This window comes from Peromyscus maniculatus, chromosome 15 (genome assembly GCF_049852395.1).
Source record: "Peromyscus maniculatus bairdii isolate BWxNUB_F1_BW_parent chromosome 15, HU_Pman_BW_mat_3.1, whole genome shotgun sequence".
In the NCBI taxonomy this organism is placed as follows: Eukaryota; Metazoa; Chordata; class Mammalia; order Rodentia; family Cricetidae; genus Peromyscus; species Peromyscus maniculatus.
In genome coordinates, this window is record NC_134866.1 from 94,852 (window position 1) to 105,793 (window position 10,942).

Sequence of the window (10,942 nt, forward strand, 5' to 3'; positions counted from 1 at the left end):
ATAGTTCTGTCCCATCTTGGTCTTCCTCATCTCATCCTTACCCCATCTCATTCTTCCCCATCTGGCTGTTCCTCATCTTCCATCTCATTCTTCTAGTTCTCCATCTAGTTCTCCAGTAAAAATCCTCTCCACTCAAAGTCCTCAAAATCCCCTCTATGTCTCTGAGATTTACAGGTATATACCCATGCAATAGCCATGCTCTAACTAAAGCAAGGTCACCAGGCTTGAATTCTTACAGGGTCATAAAGGCAGACAAGAGTTTTCCTTAGGCAGTGACTGTCAGGCTTTTTTTTACAACTCAAAAGGGGAGTAGTTAAAGGAGGAGGTCGACTGAGAGCTAAGATTGGTTAACATATCAAAAAGGGAATTTATGTGCTCAATCTACATTTCTAGAGGTGGTTAGGTAAGTGTTAGGAGTCTATAATGTTAGTATAAATACCACTAAGGCTGTATAAGAAGGGAGGGTCTGAGCTTAATTTACCTTAATTCAGGAGATTGCTTGGCCTTGGATGCTTGAAAGGTATTTCAGATAAAATACACTGTTATGAGTTCTTGGAAGCATATATAGCATACAAGGAAATCATTGCAGGAATTGGCTAATATATATACAAAAGCTAAAATATCACCAAGACTTCTTAAGCCATGGCTTGACCTTCAGAAAAGTCCTTGACTATTCCAAGTAGTAGCTTTTGTGATAGTAGCTGAATTCCATTACATTTTCCTGCAGCTTGCAGCATAGTCTACTATGCCAATGTGTTCAAGGCTACTTCCCGCTTTCTCTTCTATCAGTTTCAGTGTAACTTAATTTATGTTGGTTTTTGATCCACTTTGATTTGAGTTGTGTGAATGGTGATAGATAGGGATCTATTTGCATTCTTCTATATGTTGTCATCCAGTTATGCCAGCACCATTTGTCGAAGATGCTTTCTTTTTTTCCATTGTACAATTTAGGCTTCTTTGTAAAAAATCAGGATTTCATAGGTTTGTGGATTTATGTCAAGGTCTTCTATTTGATTTCATTGATCCATGTGTCTGTTTTTATGCCAATACCAAAATGCTTTTATTACTCTAGCTCTATAGTAGAACTTGAAGTCAGAGATGGTGATACCTCTGGAAGTTCCTTTATTGTACAGGATTGTTTTGGCTATTCTGGGTTTTTTGTTTTTCTATATGAAGTTAAGTACTGTTCTTTCAAAATCTGTGAAGCACTGCATTGGGATTTTGATGAGGATTGCATTGAATCTGTAGATTGCTTTTGGTAAGGTTGCCATTTTTACTGTTACTCCTACCTGTCCCAGAACATGGGAGATCTTTCCATTTTCTGATATCTTCTTCAATTTCTTTCTTCAAATACTTAAAGTTCTTGTCATACAGATCTTTCACTTGTTTGGTTTGAATTACCCCCACAATATTTTATATTATTCATGGCTATTGTAAAGTGTGTTGTTTCTCTGATTTCTTTCTTGGCCCACTTATCATTTGTATATAGGAGGGCTACTGATATTTTTAGTTAATCTTGTATCCTGCCACATTACTGAAGGTGTTTATCAGCTGTAGGAGTTCCCTGGTAGAATTTTTGGGATCACTTATCTATATTATCATATCATATGCAAATAGTGAAAGTTTGACTCCTTCCTTTCCAATTTGTATCCCATTGATCTCCCCTGAATGGTCAAGAGTTCTGGTGTTTGGCTGGTCATTGGGTCCAGTAGGGTTGTCTCAGCTGAGGTTTGTGGGGGTTTGGGTGCCTAAATCCAGCACATCCTCCAGTTCTTCTGGCTGGTGTAGGCTTTACTTGTGCCTTTGAAATCTGTTCTTCCTACTGGTGTGGGTTGTGCCTGTGCCTGTTCTTCCAACTGTTGCTGATGTGTTTGTGCCTATATGGGCTATTGTTCTTCTGACTGGTATTGGTGGTGCTTGTGCCTATAGGGTCTGTTGATGTTGCAGGGGAGGGCTGGCCATGGGGAGGATGCTGGGGTAGGTAGGGTTGAGCAGTGGAGTAGGTCTTGCAGGTTGTGGAGGCCCATAAAAGTTTTCTAGTGAGATCTGAGCTTGCTTCACCCAGAAGGGCTACATTAGAGGATTGCCTGACCACATGCATGGTTACAAGGTGATTGGAAGGGTCTATACTTAGCTGAGGTAGAGGGAGGTCTTTTGCTCCACCCCTTGGCCTTCCTATAAATAGCTCTTTAGAAGAGACAGGAGGGGTGAGTGGATAAGAATCCAGGCCCTCCTGAGGCTATCCTGTGTTTCTATCTGTTTCTCTCCCCTCTAGCCTGCTATCTAAATTTCTTATCCCTCACTCCTCAAGAGTACCCTGCGGTAAAATGTGAGAGCTGGTCTTCCAGCTGGCCTCCCATGGTAGGTTACAGAGTCCAATGGGTAGAAGCAGTGATGGAGTGGCCTGCCTACAGGACTCTTACCTTCTGGCCAGCTGCTGGGGCTGAGTTAAGAGGAGAGGGGCACAGGATGTGCCCTTGAGTTTAGGGCCTAGAGATTGGGGCAGTTTAGCTGAAAGACTAGTCACTTACCTCTTCTTTCAATTGGTACAGGTGGTGCTTGTGCCTCTAGGGGCTGCCGATGTTGTGGGGAATTGGTTGGCCAGGGGGAGGATGATGAGTTCAGTGGGTATGAGTGGCAGGTGGGTCTTGTAGGTTACAGAGTCTAATGGGTGGTGGCAGTGGTAGATCGGCCTCCCCACAGGATTCTTACCTGCTGGCCAGATGCTGGGGCTCAAGTTACCCTTTAATGGGGCAAAATGTCCCCTCCTAAACACTATTTGCTATCAAATTTAAAAAAACTGCCAGGAATGGGTTATCTTTTTTGAAGTTTTTGGTCAGTGGGGTTCCATAGACCCACAAACATTACAAGCTATTGCCATTGTTTTGGTTATCCTCCAGAACTTCATAGTAAGACCCTACTGCTGAAAATACCATATACTTGAGTCATAGAACACGGAAAAATCAAGCTGTCACTATTAGCTATTTTTCATAGTGCTGGAATGTGGTGATATTTTATTTGTGTTGAAATGTGGTAATATTTTATTTGTGCTTTAATAATTAAAGCTTGCCTGGAGATCAGAAGAAAAAGGCCAGCCATTATATGTAAACAAAGAAGTCAGGCAGCAGTAGCACCTGACCTTAATCCTACCACTTAGCAGGTAGAATCTCTGTGTGTTCAAGGCCACACTAGGGAACAGAGCCAAGCATGGTGACACATGCCTTTAATCCCAATACCAACCATAGAGGTCTGGAGGTCTGGACAGATAGACAGAAAGTGACAGAGCTGTTTAGGAAGAGGAAGTGATGTAGCTGGGCTAAGAGAGCCAATGAGAGAACAGAACAGAAAAGACATATAAATGTGAGTATACAGGAAGAAGCCCTCTTTGGAAGCTGTGGAGTTGATGAGGTGAGGTTAGCTTGTGGTTTGTCCTATTCCTCTGATCTTTCTCTCAGGCTTTAACCCAAATTTCTGGCTCCTTGTTTTTTATTTGTTAAGACTTTAGAAATTCCTGTACACTGGAAGGTGCTCTACATGCTAATGGAGAAGAAAAGTAATCAGAAAACTCTAAAAGTTACAACATTGACCAACCTAACAGAATAGACCCAGTGGTGCAAAAATGGCATGAATCTTATAGGAGCAGTCAATCTCTTTCTGATTGGATTTAGGGCCCACTGCACAAGAGGGAGTGCATGCTTCGTACTATTATAGAGGCCAATAACTCATGGCTAAATAGGTCATAGGCCCTAGGGGAGAATTACAGCTATTATTCTGCTATATGGATATAGTATTAAATTGACTCCTCATGTCTTATCTATTGTTATAACTGCTAGGATATGTCTTTCTGTATGCTGTGAATATATATTGCTCCCATTGGTTAGTAAATAAGCTGCTTTTGTTTATGGCAAGGCAGCTTAGAGGCAGGTGGTAAATCCAAGGAGAGAGATAGGAAATATAAAGGCAGAGTCTGGGAAGACACCAGCCTGCTGCCCAAGGAGCAACATGTCAACAGACCTGTAAAGCTACAGAACACATGGCGATATATAGATTAATAGTTATAGGTTGAGTTAACCTATAAGAGCTAGCTAGTAAAAAGCCTGCAATAAGCTGTACAGTTGATAATTAATATTAAGCCTCTGAATGATTATTGTATAAGCAGCTGAGGGACCATGGGCCCTGGCAGGACCAGAGGAACACAGGACCCTGGTGCCGGGCAGGACCTGAGAAAGCTTATGGCTACATTTGGTGCTCAATGTGGGGCTTGAGTTTCCACCTAAAACCTGAGAGAACCTAATAAGAGATTCTAAAATGGAGCCAAAAACAGCTTCCTACTTCATGTCTCATGTAGGCTACAAGATGCTGCAGCATTTAGGCTTGAACACAGCATGGTACATTCCCACTTCGGTACACAGAGGTGTCTCCAAGCTGCACAGCACACTGCATAATGGATTTAGCCTTTACTAATATAGACAAAAAGGGTTCATGGGCCAGATGTATGCTATCTGATGGCAGACATGACTCTCCTGGGTACCTCCACCATATTGGAAAGCTGAAGTGGGTGGAGTCAGCAGCCAGGACTGCTGCTTCAATCTTAGCCATGCTGCAGTTTTCAATGATCAGAAAAGGATTATAGATACACAAAAGACAGATTCAGGTGGAATAAACCTCTAAATGGTTTATGTTTAGTGTAAAAATGTACATAGGCTTGAAAGAGAGAGGAAAAGAGGGGTAAATAATTATATAAAGAAATAGATAATTTTAAAAAATAAAGTCTATAAAGAGACAATAAAAGTAATATAAAAAATAAGCCACATAATGATGAAAATCACACAGATTTTATATTTATATTGTCTTTGGGATTTTTAATTGCAGGAAGACATTTGATTGTAAAGGATACTCAGTTAAACCAATATGTATATTTTAAAGGTATCTTGACTTCAAAATTTGTGTCTAAGGATATGTTGCTTTGGAAAAGAGGTTCTGCTTTTGTTTCCACAGAAGATGAGAACCTATGGGCTGCTTCCAGATTAATATGGTTCCATCAAGGAAGACCCCCTGAGAAGTCTCCAGATAATCCAACATCCAGGACAGCTTCAATTACGTAGGTAATCTTCTTCTTCTTCTTCTTCTTCTTCTTCTTCTTCTTCTTCTTCTTCTTCTTCTCCTCCTCCTCCTCCTCCTCCTCCTCCTCCTCCTCCTCCTCCTCCTTCTTCTTCTCGAGACAGAGTTTCTTTATGTAGTTTTGTGCCTTTCCTGGATCTCCTCTGTAGACCAGGCTGGCCTCGAACTCACAAAGATTCACCTGCTCTGCCTCCCGAGTGCTGGGATTAAAGGCGTGCACCACCACCGCCCAGCAGGGGTAGGTAATCTTCAAACACTTCAAAGACCTACAGAATATGGCATTTAAAATGTTTTAAAAACTTAGACTTTCTGGACAGTGAGACACATCTGCCCCTGGCAGCACCATTTACATCAAAGAGGATGATGGGCATCAAAGAAACTCCATATGGAGTTTGTTTTCTTTATGGCAAAAATAGCCATTTGGGCAAGAAACTGCTCATGCCTGGGCTGCTTGATAATATGTTGTATAAACTGGACATACAGGACCCATAGGAAAAATGACCACTAAATTATGCCAAAACAAAGTGAGATCGTTCTTCAGGTCCCTGCTTTGCAGAGGAGACTGCCAGACATTCTACAGGACATAGAGGAGAAGTGACTAAAAAACTCTAGGCCTATAGGATGAAGATGAATGCCCCAATATTGCAGAGGAACTTTGGGTGACTATCCAGGCAGCCAGCTGCCTCTGTGATTCTATATTTTTGGAAGTTGCTTACAATGCTCTTCCTGTTTACTTAGGCAATATTATATACTTCTGGGGTCTTTGGTGTAGTTGAAGACTAGATAGTTATATCTTTCCTTGGTTATGATAAAAGATAAATTAGATATGAAACTTTAGACTCACAAATATAGGATAGATGATAAAATATTTTCTTTAATTTTGCCAAATACACATAGACTAGATATTGCAACTGTAATTCTTGCTTGATAACTATTTGTTATATATAATTTTACTATATTAAAGCTAAAACATTCCTTTTTGATTAGATAAAAAAGGGGAAATGCTGGGGGGATGTCTTTCTGTATGCTGTGGATATATGCTGTTCCCATTGGTTAACAAATAAGCTGCTTTGGCCTACAGCAATGCAGCTTAGAGGCAGGCAGGAGATCTAATGAGAGAGACAGGAAAGACAAAGGCAGACAACGACTAGCCTGCTGCCCAAGGAGCAACATGCCAGCAGACCATTAAAGCCACAGAACACATGGTAATACATAGATTACTAGGTATGGGTTGAGTTAAACTATAAGAACTAGTTAGTTAGAAGCCTGCCATAGGCCATACAGTTGATAATTAATATTAAGTCTCTGAATGATTATTTTATAAGCGACTGAGGGAACACAGGGCCAGGTGGGACCAGAGGAATGTGGGACCCTGAAGCCAGGTGGGACCTGAGAAAACTACATATAACCCTAGATTACTGTATCTCTCAACCTTCATCAAAGAAGCTTCTTTTAGCAGAAAATGTCAATTAGCACAGAGACACACAACTGGTCAGAGTGCAGAGAATAAGTCACTGTGGAATGTTCAGTATTAATTGGGACATCTATATTACATCTCCTTCCCACTTGGGCTCAGGGATTATCAGAGAAGATGGGATGGAAAGATTATAAGTGCCAGAGATGGCAGATGCTGTGGGATGGTCTGTATGTCAAATCTGTTGTTCTGACTGGTCAATAAATAAAACACTGATTGGCCAGTGGCCAGGCAGGAAGTATAGGAAGGACTAACGGAGAGGAGAATTAAGGGAACAGGAAAACTCTAGCTACAGGCAGATAACTGCAACAAAACAGTATTTTCAAGACACAAGGAAGTTGGACACATGGACTCACATGGGTTGTGACAGTATGTATAAAACCAGTACAAATTTAATTCAAAGTACCATCATGGATAGTATGTAGTTATGAAATCCCACCCCTAGCTGAGGAGAAACAATTGATGGCTTGTAGCTAGAGTTTTCCTGCCTTGCCCACAGTCAGGACAAATCTTTGTCACCCGCCAGTCCCATAGCTTCTCAGACCCAACCAAGTAAACACAGAGACTTATATTGCTTCAAACTGTATGGCTGTGGCAGGCTTCTTGCTGTAGGGAGCCGCTATTCAAAGATGGCGCTGGCTTCCTGGTAGCCTAGCTGTAAACAACTCCATATTTGGCTATGATGCACGAGTATGGTAATTGGCCTTATGTCCTCAGCCTATCCCGTGGCTCCCCGTGTTTGCATTCTGGCGGGACCCAATCACAGTACGGCACGTTTGCCTGATTCCCTATATAAGCAGCGGCAGTTTAGTCTTCGGGGCCCCTCACCTCCCACTCTCCCTTAATCAAGAGGCGCTCCAATAAAGTGTGATCTGAGAAGAATCCTCGCGTGGTGGTCGTTCTTCCTCACTGGTCGAGGAGCTCGCCGCATCTTGCTAACTGTTCTTATAGCTTAAATTAATCCATTCCCACAAATCTATACTCTGCCATGTGGCTCATGGCTTACTGGCATCTTTTCATGCTACTTGTCAGGGTGGCGGCTGGCAGTGACTCCTTCTGCCTTCCTGTTCTTTTTTTTCTCCTCTCTATTAGTCCCGCCTATACTTCCTGCCTAGCCATGGGCCAATTAGTGTTTTATTTATTGACCAATCAGAGCAACTTGACATACACACCATCCCACAGCACAGCCAAGTACAGACCATCTCAGACATCTGCACTCAGGCCCCTGGTCCTAATCATCCTCTATGTGGACCTGCTGGGTAAAGCCATGAGGAACCCGAGAACGGGCTCCCACAGGACATACAGAACATCCCACAGCAATGGCTTCTGCAGAAGAAGAGGCAGTCTTTTTCAAAGATGTGGCCCCTGAGAGGCTACCCATCCTCCAGTAGATGGTCTTACATCTATACACACATGATAGAGGTTGGAAGAACACATTAAATTGGGAGGGAATAGTGAGGGTAAGTTGGAGTTAGAAGAATTGGTGCAGAGGGACTGGATTGGGGGTATGAACTGGATCAAAACACATTGTATGGATATAAGATTTTCATATAATTTTTTAAAGGTTCAAGAAAGAAATAATCACAAAATTATCACAAATAATTCTCATGGCTCAACTTTCTTTCATGCCAAGTAAGATAAAAATAGAAACATTCAGTGGTTTTATGTATGGGAAGGCAGATAGATGATTGTATTCATATTTTAATGGGAAACATTACTTATATTAATGAAGCAACAACCAGAGAGAAGGATCTTTTTGCAAGTCGAAACTTACTTGGATTTGGAAGAAGTGGTAACTATTCTTTAAATGTTATTATAAACAGAAAAAGTGATGTGATGCTGGAGCTTTGAAATTAAACTCAAAAGAGGGTTCTTAGATTGGGTATGGTGGTACATTCCTATAATACCTGCACTTGGTAGGTAGAATAGGAAGATCAAGGGTTCAAATTTATCTTTAGTTACATGGCAAGTTCTAGATTATCCTGAGCTAAATGAAATTCTGTACCAAAACAAAGAGAGAAAGGAGTGATATTTCTCTTCAAGTTGAAATCTTATATAATGCTGGAGACTTGAAGATTTCAATTGAAATCAGAAATGAAGTTATGAGACATTACAGACAAGAAAAGTCATGAGTTTTGGAATATAACTTATGAAATAGGGTAGATATGAACACTGAGATATCATTGAAAAGTAATCATAAGGATCAATATAAAAAACAAGTAAGCTTTATTACATAAGCAGAAATAGTATGTCAAGTTATCCATTTCAGGCATGCACTTGCTACCTGACAACCAGAGTTAGAGCCCCAGAACTCACATTTATAAAAGGAAAATTTAACTCATACAAGTTGTCCTCTGACATCCACATGCATACTGTGGCATACACATGCCTGTGCTTGTGTACACACACATACACATGTATACACACAAATAAATAAATGTAATTTTTAAGTATCCATTTTACCTGTGAAATTCTATAAGCATGTCAGGACGTTCAAGGTAATAATGGAGCATTTAAAAATGATATAATTTGGCTGAGCAGTGGTGGCACATGCCTTTAATCCCAGCCCCTGGGAGGCATAGGCAGGCAGATCTTTGTGAGTTCAAGGCCAGCCCAGTCTACAAAGTGAGTTCCAGGACAGCTAGGACTGTTACACAGAGAAACCCTATCTAAAAAATTTAAAAAATTATATAATTCACTATGTATACTATTATTTTCAAACATATTTCAAAGTGATTCATACAGCAGTGAATGTAGATCTAGACCAGTAATAACCTAGTCACATGTTTATTTTATACCTTAAAGGATAGATGTGAGCATCCCTAATTTTAGGTTCTTATTTAACAAACATGGTAACAGTTCAGAGGCCAAGTGTTGTAGAATATTAGTTTAAGATGTGTTACATTTGTTTATATTGTGGAACATTTATCTAATGGTGCAAAGATGTGTTGCATTCTTTTATGTTGCATTTCTTTGACTCTATGAAGCTGTGTTATTTTGCCTGTCAAAAACACTTGATTGGTTTAATAAAGAACTGAACAGCCAATAGCAAGGCAGGAGAAAGGATAGGCTGGTCTGGCTGGCAGAGAGAATAAACAGGAAGAGAAATCTGGGGAGAAGAGATCAAGGAGCAAAAACAAAGGGGCCAGACACCCAGCCACACAGCCAGACATGGAATAAGAAGTAAAGAAAAGATATACAGAAATAGAGAAAGGTAAAATCCCAGAGGCAAAAGGTAGATGTGATACTTTAAGTTGAAAAGGGCTGGCTAGAAACAAGCCAAGCTAAGGCTGGGCATTCATAAGAATGAATAAGCCTTATGTGATTTATTTGGGAGCTGTGTGGCAGGACCTCCAAAGAGCAAAGCATAAAGAGCAAAAAAGAACCAACAACAGCCAAGACTGGAGACAGGGGCAAGTGATTAAATTAGGGCAAAGTCGTGTCAAGGATTACCTTCCATAGAAATCCTGTCCACCTGGCAGTGGCTGGCGCTCCACTATGATATCATATTCCTATCTCTATCCATGGCAAAGTCTTTGGGAGAGATAAAGCTCTAGATCAGGAGGAGGAAATCAAAGATAACACAGGGAAACTGGGGTGCACCTGAGGGCAGCACTCTCACCTGGATTGGTCCCTGTCTGCCTCCTGTTCTCACTCTCACTCTCCTTCTCTACTATGACCCTCCTGCCACGGCGGGCACCATGGGAACCTATGAGCCAGGATGTGCTGCCCAACTGCAGATGATGAGCAAGCAGATCTAATCATTTAACAGTTATTCAACACATACCTATGCTAGGGTTGAAAACCCACAGCCTATAGGTACCTGCATTTATTTTCTGCATCACCTGCTTCACTAGTCTGTATCTGTTCTGCAGGGAAACTATTTCTCCCTCTTGTGCAAAGAAGGACTTTGGGGATAAGAGATGGTGAAGCTTCATGGGCCAGTATTCTTAAAATTTGAACAGTTGTCTGAGATACCCACCCCACAACCCTAGCCCTTGCACCTCTGACTCCTAGGTATAAGGAAAAGAAGGACTTTACCCAAAGACCACTGTCTCAACCATCCAAATGCAGCTCAGGATCTAGCTTCACTCAGATCTTTTGACTGGGATGGGCAGAGTATCCATCTGTATTGTAAGCCTTAGGCTATTTGCACAAGTACCTTGAGCTCAGCCTCTTATTGGCCCCACATTGGGCAACAAAGCCAAGCAGCTCTCATTTCACCAGCAGCATGCCAAGAAACAGACAGCTACCTCCACAATCATGGCCAAACTAGTATCCAAGGACCAAAATAGCAGTCAGATGACCACAAGGGCCAGTTTACCACTTTCTGTCCAAAGCCCAGAA